At 35.5% G+C, this 16,487-nt stretch overlaps 1 long non-coding RNA gene across 1 annotated transcript in view; it reads right to left on the bottom strand.

Annotated features, from left to right (window-relative positions):
* LOC105482708 (uncharacterized) overlaps positions 1-15,657 on the bottom strand; it is a 210,543-nt gene extending 194,886 nt beyond the window's left edge. The window contains exon 1 of the long non-coding RNA XR_987794.2: positions 15,489-15,657. This is a non-coding gene — a long non-coding RNA (uncharacterized lncRNA). The remainder of the gene's footprint in view (positions 1-15,488) is intronic.
* Between the last annotated feature and the right edge of the window lie 830 nt (positions 15,658-16,487).

Raw genomic sequence — 16,487 nt, forward strand, 5'->3', positions numbered from 1 at the left:
CAAAATAAAGTAATAGTGATTTATTGACAGGAAAAATGCTGCTGAGTTGTTTTTGCTTGTTGTTTGTTGTTGTTTTTAATGAGGAAAGCACTAAAGTAAGGGCTGAGAGAGAAATCAGTAAAATTATTTTCTGTGAAAAGGTAAATCGCTATTAGATGTTAACATAAGTAGAAGGCATGTATTGGCAAATAAAAAGTGGTTTAGTTCCGGGAACCTGGCAGCATAAGCAGGAAAGATGGCCGTAGATTAGAACCCAACTCGTCTGGCTTAAGTGGAAAGGATATTAGAGGGATTAATGAGAAATAAGGCAATAAAAATTGTACAGGTAAGATCTTTTTGAGACACTAACAAAGAGCAGTTTGAGTTTGGAGAGGGAAATGATACAATGAAATTGATTTATGATGATGAAGCTTTCAAAGAACTCCAGACCACAGGCAAGAAGGAATGTAAAACATGCTATTCCAACCAGCAGACAATTTATAAAACAAAAAAGGTGAAGTACTTGCCCAAACTCACACAACTACTTGGTAAACAAGGCTAGTAAACAGATTTCCTACACAGCCTTTGTGAATAATTGTGTAACAGACAAACTGCAGTGGGAGAAAATATGAGAGATGAGGCAACCAGAAAGGAAACATGAAGTTTTGAATGAGAAAAAGCAGTTGTCATAAAACTAGAAGCCTACTATTTATATTTTTCTCTAGTAATTTTAATGAAGATAAAAGAGTTCAAGAGAGAAATTGCACAAGGAGTAGTCTCTACAGAACGTTAGTTTGTCTGAAGGAAGGGGAACTGCAAGGTTACGAGGCAGATATATTTCAGATTGTAAATAGAGCCTGTAGTATTTTGAAATTCATTTTACACATTACTTATTCAAAAATTAACTAAGTTGAAGAAAAATAAAATAAACGGGAGAAGTATAGATATCTTTCAACTAGAATTTTGTAGATAACTTTCAACTGGCATTTTGAACTGTGTTACAGAAAGAATATTGGATTAAAATGCTGAGTCTATCATTTGCAAGCTAAATTACCCTGGGCAAATTATTTAACTTCTTTGAATTCCAACTTCTTTGCTTATAAAATTAGAATCACAATCATTCAAAAATTCCTTCCTTGGACTGTATCTATGTATGTACATTTATATGTAAAAATGGTAAATATTTATAACACATAAACATTTGTGACAGAATTACATGATAACTGATTTTTTTGTAATTTTTCTCAAGCCTGATATAGTCTATGCATAATCTTTTGTGTATATAAAGGGTAGTAAACATGTCATACACAGAAGTTTCTTTCATTAATAATCTCATAACCTTAAAACAACAAAATAATTACTATGAAGTTGTTAAATACACAATGCAGAATAAGAACTGCTTATAATTAACTATGGTTTCCTTAATTAGGCTTACAGAAATAAATAATGTAGATCCTGGGTACATTTCAAAAATCTTTATTTTAAGTAGTTCCATTGTTGGATTTTTAAAGTCTAAACTCCAGTCATATTGAACAGCTTTCAGGTTCCTAATGCTTTGTGCTTCTGTAAGATTTTTCACACGTTTGAACATCCTGACTCTCTTTCTCTTTAGTTTCTGCCTTATTGTGTGTTCCATCCCCTCTCTTATTCCTCTACTTCATGAACTTACTTTTTCCTTCAACTAGTCACTTCCCCCAGAAACCATCCCTATCATCTGAGTCCAATGCCTTTTTAATATATCACATATCACTTATACCTACTCCCACTAATAATAATTAAAATAATGTCGTACACTGATTTATTACAATATGCCAAGATTCTTTTGAATATTTTATATGAGTTTCCCATTTACTGCTTTAAATAAACCTTCAAACATCTGAACTATTAATATTTCCATTTCACAGGTATGGAAAACAAAGCTTGGAAAGGGGTAACTTCCCCAAAGTCATGCAGCTGAAAAGTAATAGAGCTAGCATTCAAACACAGGTTGTCTGACTCACTCTAACTCACTCCAGTGATTCCCACTCACTTGTGCTACCCTGCTTTTATGCATCTCTCAATGATCCTTAAAGATTCCTGAGGTCAGAGATAGTACCTTTTTTATCTCTAATGTTTAACAAAGTGCCTGACATCAAGGGTCATTCTCACTTATGGCCATTGAAGTCAAAGTAATTACCTGTGATGGTATTTGGAATGTATGAGGAGCCAGGAAGTTACACTTTATCCAGTAGGAGATAAGGCAACAAGAAGAAAATAAGGAATCATTTGTGGAAGAGTGGCTGCATAAGTGCCTGTCATCTGACACTTCTGATTGTGTCATCATCATTTGCCTTGTGATCACTAATGAAGCAGAGCCTCTGACAGGAAATAGGAGTGCCTGTCTTTGACGGGCTAAGGACAACGGCAATGGTGCCCACAACAGGGCCAAGCAGTCTCCCACACCCATGCTCACTCAGACTGCTTCTGAGCCTTGTGTACCTTGAGATATGGCATTGATTATTTCTTAAATGACTAAAAAGATTCAGCATTTTTAAGTTTGTCCAGATAAACAGAGAGAGAGATAATAGACAGATATAGACATTTATAGATATGTAAATTGAACTAGCAGTGATGGTTTGTTTCTAATTTTGATTTCAAATTTCTTCTTTCCTCTAGTTAGGCCTGTATTGCTGTTCTTGATCATGCTATTCAAGTCCCATGATACTTTTCTATGTGGCCAAATCATTTTTATTGCTTGCCTTTCTACGTGTTTTTTGTTTTGTTTTGTTTTGTTTTGCATTAAGGCCCTTATTAATATTTTCACACAATTTCTTCTTAAAAAATATTTCTTTAAATAGCACTGTAATTTTAATTCTTTATGGTTCAATCTACTTTACAAAGTACATAGCATGTAATAATTTCCTTGGCTCACATGTTGCCAAGTTTGTGTCCCTTTCTGCAGACACACTTTCTGCTTTGTCTTCTCTGTGTTTCTCGATGTTTTGGCCATGTGCCTAGTGTATGAAATGACTGTTGCTTATACTAAGGCAATGGGTGGATGGGAATTTTAAACCATCTTCACTTAGTGAGATGAGTAATTTCCAGAATGAGGAGGTTTGAAAGTATATATCCCAAAAGGTAATAACATAGATAAAATGATTCCTACACTTGCATGCAAATACATTACATATTAATTTTACCTATAACAGCTCAGATGTGCATGAGTTCTTAACCATTATTATCTTACTCTTATGCAGATTACTTACAGATACTAATTTCCAAATAAAAAATGCTGAAAGGTGTGTGTGTGTGTGTGTATGTGTGTGTGTGTATATGTGTGTATGCATTCTTTAGGCTGTGCCTTATACATTCTAAAATATTTTAATTAAAATAAAAATAAATAGAATTGAGGTTAAAAATATTTATGGTTAACTGAGTTAAATATTTAAATTACTGATCAAGTTTTAAAATGTTGTTTAGCCTTTTATTAAAGTTGTTGGCAACACTGCGAAAGGACTAACTGGTTGACATCTTTTTCATTTCATATTAATATTCAAGTACAGCTAGACCTCTCTTAATATTCAGGATGAAAATTTACATGGAAACGAAGCAGAATACATAGAATATGATGGATTTAATATTTTATTTTAATTATGTGTCATATTTTGTCCATGACAATTTATGCCTCTTTTGAACTGAGAATCTAGCTTCAGATTCAAGGGTATATTTAAAAAATTTTTTTCCTGCAAAGTATAAATAAACATAGGTACATTTTAAGTCAGGTTTGAAGAGTAATGTTCTCCCCATATGCATAACAGGCACTTAGCTGATAATGAAGTTCCTGTGCAATATATTAAACCTTTATGTATTATATAGAATTCTATAATGAAGTATCTAAAAATGTAGTTGTCATAAGCCTAGGACCTGGATAAATGTTTTCTTTGTTATAATTGTTCTAATTTTATATCACCATTATTAATGATTTCATAAGCACCCAATTCTTTCTCCCACCTGAACTGAGAAATAGGTAATTTTTCAAGCCCATAAAAATTTTGTGTTGAATTAAAACTATGCTCATTATCTTAAATCAGAACTTATTCTTCGGATATGATCACCCTGCCTATGACACAGATTTTCTTTGCTATTTAATAGTAGTTTTACCTTTACTATTATAAGCTACATAAAGTTATAACCAATTAATCATCCTCCTAATTTATTCTTATTATCATATTTATTGTTTCTTCCTTATTATTTATCAGCTATACCATCTCTTTTCCTGGAAAAGAAAAATCTACCTAACTCTGTCTCTTCCTAATAGTTAAGGATGTCTTGGAAAGATTTTGAATTTTCAAGGCATTAATCTTTCCCCAAATCCTGGTACATAAAACATTGTAAATGAATAATTTATTGCCAAAGTTAAGTAAAAAGATAAACAAGGAAATTCTTAATAAAAAGTCCAGTATTTTATTTTAATAGTAGGTATAGCTGGCAACCACAGGCCAGCTTACTTCAGACAAGGTGTCCTGCTTATAACAACCAGAAAAGCTGGGCAAAAGTTTAAATTATCTATTTTAAATAATCAGAAAACTACCAAGAATTTGAGGACTTGTGGAATCACCATTCTGAAAAAAAAAAAAAAAATGAAGACCAGAATTCTGAAACTAATTTTTGAAACTTTTTTTTTTATTGTGGCACTTGCCAATTCAAAGGCAATATCTAAGAAACTAAGAATCTGAGTCCAAGCAAAAGGTGAAACAATCAGAGAAGCTGGGCAGTCTTATAGTCTCTCAAGCCTGAGGGGACAAAAAATGAGAGTTTGGGGGCAAAAATGGGAGTTCAGGGAATGCAGGATAGAGGGAATTCTGTGATCATCCAGACTTTCTCTTCAGACCCCGAGGGCCATATTCTAGGAATAAGAGAGAATTATGAATAGACTAGTGCTTGCAAAGACTGGAGTCCAGCTTATAATCAATACATTCTTGCTTATGGCTACCAATTTACCTGCCCTTGGGAAGCAAAAGTAAATTCTCTCTATACAAGAAGAGCCTCCCTTATAGTTGTTTTCCTTTTTTTTTTTTTTTTTTTTTGTTTGTTTTTTGTTTTTTGAGACGGAGTCTCGCTCTGTCGCCCAGGCTGGAGTGCAGTGGCGCGATCTCGGCTCACTGCAAGCTCCGCCTCCCGGGTTCCCGCCATTCTCCTGCCTCAGCCTCCTGAGTAGCTGGGACTGCAGGCGCCCGCCACCGCGCCCGGCTAATTTTTTGTATTTTTAGTAGAGACGTGGTTTCACCGTGGTCTCGATCTCCTGACCCTGTGATCCGCCCGCCTCGGCCTCCCAAAGTGCTGGGATTACAGGCGTGAGCCACCGCGCCCGGCCTGTTTTCCTTTTTAAACAAAACATATGACAGTCAGTCAAAAATTTTAGGCATACAGACAGTAAAGAATTGACTGGAAACCCATAAAAACCAAAAATGAAACAAAATAGAAATATAACAATAAGCTTTTTGATACATATATAGTGTTATCTAATGTTTCATTAAAATGTTATATTTTATGTGTGTGTTCATATATATATATATATAGAGAGAGAGAGTTATCAGTTCAAGATAAGTAGGCAAGAATAAGTAAGGATATAAAATGTTTAAACAATAAAATCAATAAGGTAGATTTGTTAATATACACAAAACTTTACACCCATTACTAGAGGATGCATGTTTTTCTCAAGTTTAAATGAATCATTTTGAACAGTTTATCACCTGTTGTATTACAAAAAAAATCTCAATTTTTTAAAAATAAGCATAAGATAAATAACATTCTCTTATTCTAATGCAATAAATATTGAAACATAATAATCCTGGAAACCAAAAAATGTCATTCCGCATGAAAGCTTAAAAAAATCTCTTTCCATTGAATAATTTCTCAGTGAAAGAAGAAATATGGGCCAGGCGCAATGGCTCACACCTGTAATCCCAGCACTTTGAGAGGCCAAGGCGGGAGGATCACGAGGCCAGGAGATCTAGATCATCCTGCCTAACACGGTGAAACCCCGTCTCTACTAAAAATACAAAAAAAAAAAAAAAAAAAAAAAAAAATAGCCAGGCCTGGTGGCAGGCGCCTGTAGTCCCAGCTACTCGGGAGGCTAAGGCAGGAGAATGGCGTGAACCCGGAGGGCGGAGCTTGCAGTGAGCCGAGATAGTGCCACTGCACTCCAGCCTGGTTGAAAGAGTGAGACTCCATCTCAAAAAAGAAGAAGAAGAACTATAAATGAAAATTGCAGAATCTCTAAAAATATAATATTGATTAAAGATAGCACATAATAGAATCAAAGTAATACATATAAATCAGTAATCAGAGAAATGCACAGTCTGAAATACTCATATCAATAGTTTTTATAAATAACAAATAAAATAAGTTCTAAATATTAGAAAAAATTTCTTTCTTTATGTAATGTAGTAATAGCCTTATATTCAAAAATCATCAGTACATAGTGTATCATCAGATAAAAAGACAAAAACACACCTATGATTACTTCTATAGATGCTGAAAATGCCTTGAGACAATCCAACACCCATTTTATATTTAAAAAATAATACGGAATATGATAGGAATTGAGAAATACTTTTGTAACAGAAATATATATACATATATTTGTGTGTACATATATGTCTAACATATTAGTTGTGCATGTATAGGGTACCGTATGTATACACGCCATATATGTGTGTATTTACAGCTGACTCTTGAAGAATATGACTTTGAACTGCACAATTCCAGGTACATACAAATTTTCTTCTACCTCTGCCACCCCGAGACAGTAAGACCAACCTCTCCTTTTTCTCTTCCTCCTGCTCAGACTACTCAACATGAAGACAGAGAGGCTGAAGAGCTTTATGATGATTCACTTCCACTTACTAAAATGTAAATGTACTTATCTTCTGATATGGTTTGGCTGTGTCCCCACCCAAAGCTCAACTTGAATTGTAGTTTCCCAAATCCCCATGTATCACATGAAGGACCCGGTGGAAGGTAATTGAATCATGCAGGCAGCTACCTCCAGGATGTTCTCATGATAGTGAGTGAATTCTCACGAGATATGATGATTTTATAAGGGGCTTTCCCCACCCACCTGCTTCACTCTGTACTTCTCCTTGCTGCCACCACGTGAAGAAGGATGTGTTTCCTTCCCCTTCTGGCCACAATTGTAAATTTCCTGAGGCTGCCCCACCTATGCTGAACTGTTAATCAATCAAATCTCTTTCCTTTATAAATTACCCAATCTAGGGCAGTTCTTTATATCAGTGTGAGAATGAACTAATACATCTTCCTTATGGTTTTCTTAGTAACATTTTCTTATCTCTACCTTGTATATACAGTATATAATACAGTAAATAGTACATATAACATACAAAATATATGCTAATTGATTATGTTATCATAAGTCATCTGGTCAACAGTAGGCTATTAGTAGTAAAGTTTTGGGGAGTCATAAGGTATATGCAAGTTTTCACCTGTGAGCGGTGGCAGAAATGTGTCCCTAACCCCTGCTTTGTTCAAGGGTCAACTATATATGGGAATATAAATATAACCAAATAAAGGAAAAAACCTATATGATCATAAGAACAGATGCAAAAAAGGTGTTTGTTAAATTTGTCACCCCTTTATAATAATAAAATCAAATTAGAAATAGTGATTTCTTTAATGTTATGATTTAAAAGTGACTACAAATGCCTAAAGCAATTATATATTTAATGGCCAAATATTTTAACCTTCCTTCTGGGTTTGGGTAAAGAATGAGAATGGTCACTTTCATCACTTCTTTTTGACTTGGATTGGATCTATTTTCAGGGCAATAAAGTAAAAAAAAAAAAAAAAAAAAAAAAATCAGAGTTTGCAGTTAGAAAGAAAAAAGCAAAATTTGTATTACAGATAACTTTGTACATATAGAAACTTCAATATTTCTATAGGGAATTTTATAGAATTAAGAAATGACTTTGATAAGGTCACTAGACAGAGGTCAATACAGAAAAATTTGTTGTATTAATGGATATTTGCACAACCAATTAGAAAATAAAATGTAATTTAAGATATCATTCAAACCCTTCCTTCTGGTTTGGATATAGAATGAATGTGCAAGTGCAAGATACACAGGAATATAATAAACTATGTCCAAGTTGTCTATGAACAAAAGTATAAAATCCCATGTTCCGACCCTAAGGAAAGTTTAAGTAAACTAAAAGATTATACTGTGTTCATAGATGTATAGATTATCTGCAATTCTGATTTTAAAATATCAGGGTGGGGAGCAGAGTACTATATGTGTACATATGTGTGTGTGTGTATATGTGTGTGTGTGTGTGTGTGGTGCCACTTGACAAACAGATTATAACATTTAAATAAAAATACAAAATGCCAAGAATAGTTAGAAAATCCTTCAAGAAAGAAAAGCTTGAAAGACTCGCTTCTTTTAGCTCTAAGTAATAAAACAATGCTGCCTTGGAACAGAATGATATAGACATATATAAACTAACATTATATCATACAGAATCCTAAAACAAATATGTGTGTATGCAGAAACTTGATATATGACAAAGGGTGTCCTAGGTAGGTGGGAGACAAAGAAATGCTTTTATAATTGACTTTTGAAAATCAGCTATCAGGTTAAAAAAAAAAAAAAAGGTGCAATTGATCTTTAACATCCCATGTATAGCAAAATCAATCTTGAGTGGGTTAAAAGTCTAGATGTAAAAGAAAAGTTAATTCATAAATACTACATACAGAAACACTTCTGAAATTTGACAAGAAAATCTCTAATCATTGAAGGAAATATTGCATGTCTGCTTTATTAAAATTTAGAACTTTTGAATATTAAGAGAAATGGTTTGGAACATGTACATTATAAAAAAAAAAAAAAAAAAAAAAAAAAAAAAAAAAAAACTCCTGCAAAACAACACAGTCCAACAGATGAATGGGTCAAAAGGCCTATACAAGTATATGACAAAAGGAAAAATCCAGATGACCAATCAATAAAACAAAAAGTCAAAAAGTCATCTATCTTATTATTTATTAATCAGGGAAGTATAAATTTAAACCACAATGACACACTCTTATAAACCAATCAAATGGTAAAATCTAAAAAATTATAGGTGACAATTGGGGAAACAGAAAATCTCACTACCATTAGGAGAGTAAATTAATAGATTCAGTGAAAACTAGGTTAACCTTATCTAGTAAAGTTGAAGATACATTTACCTATGACAGAAATTCCTACTTTAAAGAGGAACTCATCCGCACGTGCATCAGTGTCCACATATAAAAAGGCTCCCAAATAATTTATGTAACAGTCAATCCAAATACTGCAGAAGGAATTTGTACTTCTTGGTAGAGTTGTATGATGGAGCATTGTACAGTCGTGAACATGAACTCCATACAATATCATGGCTGAATTTCACAAATATAATGTTGAACCAAAGAAACAATATACATACGTACACACAAAGTTCAAAAAAGCCCTAAACTCTAATGTTTAAGGGTTTATACACAGATGTTTAAACCAAAAAGAAAAGTAAGAGAATAATTATGAAAAACATCAGGAAAGATACCTTCCAGGGAGAAGGATGATTTTGTGATCAATGAGGGGCACAGAAAGACACCCTTATGTGACTGTCAATGTTCTTTTTATTTACCCAGACAGTGGTTACGCAATTATTTCCCTTATAATTATTGTAAAATATGTGTTTATGTACTTTTTACATCTATATTATGTTTCACAGGAAAATAAAAATATATTTAGTATGATGACATTTTGGGGATATATCTACAGAGCTATCTATTACAAAGTAAACAATAGTTATTTCTGGGTGGGAAGATTGGGAAATTTTTAAATTTCTTCCTCACACTTTTATTATTACCTGGTATCATTAAAAAAAAAAAAGAAAGAAAGAAACAAGCTACTTTCTAGAAAAGAAAAGGTAATGTAACTTTGGTATAAGAGAATTTCTTACTTCCAGTACATAAATTTTTACTTGGGTGTGAGTAGCTCTCACATAGGAATGTCGGCAAACCTGACAAAGAAAATATTTCTATCCACACTGTAATCCTGGTTTTGCTATCTTCATGATATTTGCAGAATGTGTATGTTAAGTGTATAAGAATTAAGGTGACTCCCATTGAAGTATTTGGATCGTGTCATTTAATATTCCAGTGGTTTTGAAACATTTTTGTCTCTTCTATTTTACAGGAGACAGAGAAAAAGAAGTATGCTCCAGAAATTTTAAATTTTAATTGCTTCATTATTAAGAATATAATGATATATTATAAAATTACTTTCATTAGGAAATTTTACTCAGTAATACAATTAATTACCAAATACATATTAATCAATAGATGGGATTAAAATATTGTTTCCATTTTTATATTTTGCTGGTAGATTATAATTTAAGATCATCCATTTTGAAATTTATTTTACTGGAAAAATGTGAAACTTTTTTTTTACCCGTAAAGAAAAATCATTGAAAAAATAATTTTCACTAACTCAATTTATCTTTCTATTTAAAATTTTGCAAAGATACGAACTCAATTCAAATAAAAATCTTCTTGGAAAATCAGTTATAGATCTCACTGGGGCAAGAATACATAAATTAGCAATATGTTTAAATATGTTTAGATTATACCTGTAAAACACACTTGATATATAACAACTATTTACTCACTTGTGAACAAGTCATATTAAATATTTAATGGTCAATACTAGAAAATATAGCTTGGAATGTCTTTTTTTTTTTTTTTTTTTTTTGAGACGGAGTCTCGCTCTGTCGCCCAGGCTGGAGTGCAGTGGCCAGATCTCAGCTCACTGCAAGCTCCGCCTCCCGGGTTCATGCCATTCTCCTGCCTCAGCCTCCTGAGTAGCTGGGACTACAGTCACCTGCCACCACGTCTGGCTAATTCTTTGTATTTTTAGTAGAGATGGTGTTTCACCGTGTTAGGCAGGATGGTCTCGATCTTCTGACCTCGTGATCCGCCCGCCTCTGCCTCCCAAAGTGCTGGGATTACAGGCTTGAGCCACCGCGCCTGGCCAGCTTGGAATGTCTTTGTTCCAAGTCTCTGACCCCCAGGAGTCAATGAAGCTTTTATTATTGTCTTCATGTTTAGACTTGTGTCTGAGTATCACCCAACCTTTTGCCTACTGACTGAAGCCACAGGTTGCTTGTTTGTTGAGTTTCTACGTTATCATTTGAAAAATCACAAACACACACACACACACACAATTTTAATTTACCTAGATACTTAAAAACATGAATTTAATTTGGCTCACATGTGTTTTGCAATACCTAGTCAAACTTTGCTTTTTTTAAGAATTTCATTACTGTAAGTCAGTGCTAACACCAATTTTGGCATCAGAAAATTAAATAAAGTTACACTTACTATTTTTATTCAATATAAGAACAGCATTTCTATTACTTATGGTCATTTTTGAGGTTAATTTGCTTTAGAATGCTGAAATATGATAGCCATACTTATTAATGTGTAACAAAACATTTGTTTTGACTGACAACATAAAATTGTAAAATTACATCAGTTGTATTTTTATAAAAATTGGAAATATTTTAAAATAATCGGATGCTATTATATAATTTTATAAATGTGACATATAGAATAAGTTCCATTCTTGCTTAACTTTATCTGTGTTTATTGGACTCTTTAAATATTCCTCTAAACAAATTTTGATTTTATGCTTTTTTATTGGTGATTTTTTAAAAATCTAGTTTGGTTTGCAAAAGGAATATCCTTTTTAGATAATCTATCTTCTTTTCTCTGCTAACTACTCAGTAAGGCTAAGTTAATAAGAAAGTTGTGAAAACAATATAAACTGTCATTTTTGTAAAGGGAGAAAATGGTTTATTCCTGCAAAACACCGTCATAGGATATTTTGTAATTAATGAAGTTATAATATTTTTAATGGCCCAAGGATGCAGATTCAGACACATTTGAACATTAATGAAATGTTGTTTGATCACATTATTAAATCATTCACTATACACTATTTTAAATTTATCTTTGTCACTAAATAAATGCATTTCAAAGGCTTTTTACACCTTATCAAATTATCAAACAAATACTATAAATACATACTCTTTTCATTGTAGCTAATAGCCTTATTTCAGGAAAACTTCTTACTCTCTAGAGTAAAAAATTTTAAGTAAACTCAAGAGATTATTTGAAAACATTTTCCAAATTAGAAACAGCTGATGGCACTTCTTAATATCTTACCCATAAGTAATCAATTTTTATTTACTTTTCAAGTACATACCAATCACATAATAGCTGTGTTTATTAAATATGGATTTTATTTTATAAAACGTACTCAAATAATTATATTTTATCTTAGCTCATCAATGGCTTTGGCGTTCAGTCCATAATTCTTCAAAATTACCTCTCTAAAATGGTATTTGTTTACCTCACATACTAAGGCTCTTCAAAGCACATAATATCCAATAAGGAATTTAAAACATCACTGCCAGACTTAGTCAATGATTACACAAATTTTTAATAATGATTATGATAATTTCCATTCTGTGTTCACGTACAACACTGAGAGGTTACTTTGCTTTAGAATGCTGAAATATGATAGTCATGCTTATTTAATGTGTAACAAATAACTTATGGCTTTATGCTAAAAAACCAGCAATTAAATTGTGATATTGTTGGCATTTTAATTTACCCAAAGATAACTTATATGTTTTTGTCTTTTAAAAAATACTATGAACCAAGTGGAGATTACCAGGTTACACAAAAATTTAAAAAGAAAATTAAAATATTTTGAAGATATTATTTTCAAACTTGTGGCTGAGCCAAACAAATATGGCCAAAAATAAAATATTAATGCATTCATATAACTATCTTAGAAATTAGGCAGTTTTCATTGTAATGCTGGTTTAGTTTTTTAAATTTATGTCAAAAATGTTTACTAAAACCAATAAAAATAATCAAGAATAATTGTCAGGCTCTAACTGAGGTCCAAGGGGAGTCAATGGGCGAGTGGCAGGTAGCTGGAAAAGCACTTGAGGAATCATAGACAATTTCGACATGGTTTTACTCTCTCCGGGTGTGAGTGAGCCTGGGTGTGAACCATATGTACAACTTTTGAGCAGTGTAATTATATCTTTTACAGATAATATTGGCTCCGAGCCAAGAATGAGCTCATGTGTGTGATCACCCAATGCTCCTCAAGTGGCGTGGTTACATAATGAGTGGAGTTGGGTGTCTGCACTTCAAACTCTGTGAGTCACACTGGACCAGATGTCTGCCTCCTCCCATTCTCCACTGCAGCACATCCATTTTCCTTACACTCCACTCCCTAGGTGGAGGGGGAACATAGGCTTTGGATGCACGGGTCTGACATATGAGCCTGGCACATAGGCTTTGGGCAGATAGGCCCGATACACAAGCTTTATAAATAGACTTTGGACACACAAGCCACAGCAATAATGCAGGGAGCAACAACTCCAGGTTATGGCAGGTAACCACCCCATGGTGAGGTTACCCCAATGTTGCTTTATACATTAAGCCAGGTTTTTATTCCCCTACCTTTAGGGGCATTGAGGCAGGCAACAACAGGTTACCATTTGTCTGAATACATGGTCGGAGAAGGTCATCCTTTTTCCTGTAGGTCTTGCCACATGGCTTGGCCCCACATGGGCTGGCGACTAGCCACTTCTGTAACTTCCAGTTAGTTAACCACAAGGTTAAGCCTCAAAAAATTGCCCAGCTACTGGTGCAGATTACCATAGCTGTCCCTCCTTGGTGATCACCATCCACATTGCTCTGGTTTCAGCCCATTGACTACTTTGTTCACACCCAGTTTCAAACCATATGGTGTGAGTACTAGGCTGAACTGTGACAACAGTCCAGGCAGCAGCAGCACCTCATATAGACCCATCTGTGTACCATGCCTCATTGGAAATGGGGCATGCCCTTCCTTAAACGGGGAAGGCTTAGGGTCTAGGGGTGCCTCAGGGCCCATGGCCTTATCTTGCATTAGGACTACAGGTCCCAAGACCTCTTGCAACTCTGCTGCTAAGGGCTTTGTATTCAGCCTACTCCGTTGCTAAGTGGATGTCTGCGCCGTCCCAGTCATTACCCATGAATGCATTCATCCTGCTATAGGGTAAGTTGTCCGCACAACCACTACAGCCGGTCCTGTCACACTCTCACAAGCCTGCAGGGCAGTATATACAGCTGCTAGCTATTTCCCTATCAAGGAATAGCGGAGCTCAGCTCCCTTTCATAGGTGGGACCAAAAGCCCACTGGCGTTCTCAAGCGCTCCGTGCGCTACCACAGGCCCCAGCCAAAGCCATCTGTGGTCACATGCACATCTAGCTCAAATGGTTGTCCCTGGTCAACTACCCGTAGGGCTTGTGCCTGCTGAAAAGCCTGTTTGACTGCCAGGAAGGTGGTCTCAGCCGTACTATTTAAATTCTAGGCCATAAGAGCATTGCCCCTTCTAAATCTGCCAGAGAATCAAAGGTAAACATGATATCATCAGCAAGGTCATGACATATGGAGGAACTATGCATATAGCCCTGCGACAACACTGTGAAAGTCCACTGTTGCCTTCCCATAAAGCCAAACTGTTCCTGGCTCTCTAGAGCAATATTAATTGAGAATGCATTGGTCAAGTCCACCACATCGCAGTACTGTCCTAATTCTGTAGTCAAGTGGTCCGTCAAGTCCGTGACAGATGGCATAGCTGTCAAGCCATGTAAAACATCCACCCTCAGAAGGTATTCAAGTGTGGGAGAGACATACACAGTGCATAAGCGGGGAGCCAAGCGGCTGATGCTGAGGTGTAAAGATACAGGTTTCACTTTCACTGACCGGTCTTCATAATCTATGTAAGCAGGTTTGCCAGAAAACTTATCTGGGTTCCCATAAAGAAGGCTATTTTCTCCCAGTCAATCCAGACCAAAATCAAATCTATGCACAACTGTGAACATGTCACTCGTTGGGGTCCCCTTTTCTCCCATGGGGGGGACACCCTGCAAGCGGGGCATATTCACCTTCTTTATGGCATGAACCCCTCAGTCCCACTCAGTCCCACTCAGTCCCGCTCAGTCCCGCCAACGACCTCCAGGCCTGCCTCTAATACCTTTTCCAAGCTTGGTAGCCGGCCCTACCAACACCTGGAGGTACCCATTCACGGCAACTTCTAACTTTTTTTCTGAGCTGTATGGGTCTCGGGGCACCCCACCTGTGCCTGAGGGTCCTTACTTCTGCTGCACCCCTCAGGGACCACGTGTGTACTTCTCGCAGCGCAGTCAAAATGCCCATCCAACTCTGCCAGTAAAGGCTTGTTCCTTCTCAGTGCTCTCTGCTTCCAGCTGCTTCAACGCCTTCTCCATGCTCGCGCGGCACCCATCTACTGCCACCTAAGTTTCCACCAGAGCCTATCCAAGCAGCACAGCTGCCACTGGGTACCACAACCCATGTTAGAGCCACATGGCCAACCCGGAATCAGGGGGGACCGAAGACTCACCCACTCCGGGATCGTATTCGTGATGCCAGTTGTCAGGTTCTACCTGAGGTGGGAGGTGGGTAGCTGGAAAAACACTGAAGAAATCGTAGACGGCTTCAATATGGCTATACTCTCTTTGGGCACAAGCGAGCCTGGGCGCGAGCGGTATGTAGAGCGTTAGCAGGGTAATTATACCTTTACAGACAATAGTGGCTCTGAGCCAAACACGAACTCACGTGGGTGATCATCTAATGCGCCTCACATGGTGTGGTTACGTAATAAGCGGAGTTGGGCACCCTTGCTCTAAACTCGCTGAGTCATGCTGGACTGGATGTCTGCCTTGGCCTATTCTTGACCACAGTACCTCCATTTTTCTTACAATAATGTAGTTGTTTTTCAGACAACCTAAGCTAAATTTATGTTTAGTGACAGAATAATTAGCATTAAGGCCTAGAAGAAATCTCATAAACCATTTAATTTTACATTCATTCTATTAACTTAGAACAGTAGTTCCACTTCTGGTAAAACACACTCCAAAAAATGATATTTTTTATATTGCCTTTATATATATTATAATACACACATTTTACATTATTATTTTGAATGTTCTATGAAGTCCTAAGTTAAGAATGTGTTTAAGTTTGCTTCTTTGAGCTTTTCACATATGCATTTACTCATGGAACAGTTTTTAGTTTCATATTCATGTAATGTTACCTTTTAAATATTAATGTTATTTTCCCTTTTGTTTTTCTGGGCCCAAGACATTTTCTCTTCTCCAACCAAGACATGTATCTCACTAGGGGGATGGGGATGGTGGTGGTAATGACAGTATGTGGTAATACTATATAATATAATTTATATATAAATCAAAGAGCATTATCAAGAAAACATTCAGCTTCTGGAGCCTGAAAATCATATTATTTTTACAGCAAGAAAATAACCCTGAAAGTCAGGCTATTGTAACAAGAAAGGAAGCATAATTTTTAAAAAATCCTCTTTAAGTATGTCAAGGGTCAATCC

This window comes from Macaca nemestrina, chromosome 1, assembly GCF_043159975.1.
Source record: "Macaca nemestrina isolate mMacNem1 chromosome 1, mMacNem.hap1, whole genome shotgun sequence".
Taxonomy (NCBI): domain Eukaryota; kingdom Metazoa; phylum Chordata; class Mammalia; order Primates; family Cercopithecidae; genus Macaca; species Macaca nemestrina.